The sequence below is a fragment of the Morone saxatilis genome, unplaced genomic scaffold, assembly GCF_004916995.1.
Source record: "Morone saxatilis isolate NCDOM2014 unplaced genomic scaffold, NCSU_SB_2.0 Contig2, whole genome shotgun sequence".
Lineage (NCBI taxonomy): Eukaryota > Metazoa > Chordata > Actinopteri > Moronidae > Morone > Morone saxatilis.
The window spans coordinates 19,672,101-19,673,274 of NW_023339762.1; the positions used below are offsets into that span (position 1 = coordinate 19,672,101).

At 44.0% G+C, this 1,174-nt stretch overlaps 1 protein-coding gene across 1 annotated transcript in view; it reads right to left on the reverse strand.

Annotated features, from left to right (window-relative positions):
- The window catches only part of endouc (endonuclease, polyU-specific C), a 6,523-nt gene that overhangs the window by 4,152 nt on the left and 1,197 nt on the right, over positions 1-1,174 (reverse strand). The window lies entirely within an intron of this gene.

Here is a 1,174-nt window from a genome sequence, read left to right on the forward strand (position 1 = left end):
TAGCTAAAACATATTTATTATAGAAGCATAGTTTTCACATTTTGCACACTCTTTGAAAAAGTACCTGACATCCTGAGTGTTAAAAAGTTTAACTGCTGAAGCTGTCAGCCTGCAGTCTGTGTTAACCTCTGGGAGGAGAACAGAAAAGATAGAGGGAAAAACTTAAAGAGAAAGAGAAAAGCTGCATTGTTCAGCTTTGTAGAGTCAGATGTTGTGGTTCTGTTCTGCTGCTGTTCAACCTCACAGTGAAGAAGTGGAGAGGACGTCCTTAAAGTCCTGAGAGAAACTGATGTCACTGTGTGAATAATGTATAAGTCATATAAGGTTTGGCTTTTATGGCTATGCATATTTGACCAAACCCGCATGAGAAGCAGTGAGAGCATGCAGCACTCAACATACAGTATGTTTATATATAAACACACTCATGTTGGATACTTTCAACCATCACATACACACTGGTCCTTTAAATTGCTCATTGCTGTGCGCTGTGGTTCAATACAAACAGGCGGCACAGTACGGATGTGACTTGCATTCAGCCTGGCTGCAGAAGCAGAGGGATCCCCTGTTAAGATGCTGTCTGCAATTATTGGATTATTGAAGAGTGGAGGAGCGGGTGGCCAATCTGAGCCCTTCACACTCATGATCACAATCTCAATACCCCCCTCCCTCTGCTGCCATCCATTCTGTAGCACCCCCCTTCCTCTCCTCAGACTGCTGAGTGGAGGAGGCAGAGCTGCTGGGAATCCCACAGTCATACATTATATAACCGGCTCTGTGCTGCAGTCATGGTGCTCAAGCTGTGACACTGATTAACTGGTGGCTGTTCTTCTAAATCTGGCAGATCAACCTCCACATGGAAAAATTAATCATTTTTTCCATCTACTTAAAGGTACACTCTCTGATTCTGTTGTAGCACCCAATTTTGCTAAAATGTTGCATCAGCTCAGAGTTAAAGGTCCAGTGTGTAGGATTCAGTGGCATCTAGTGGTGTAGATTGTCGCTTCACCCTCCTCTTCCCCAGCGCAAAAGGAGAAACTACGGTGGCTGTGACACGTGTGGAAAAAGCAACCGCCTCTATTTAAAGCCAGTGTTTGATGGTTTAACATGGCCGACTCCATAGAAGGCGTCTGTAGATTAAAACAGCTCATTCTCAGGTAACAAAAACACAACGATT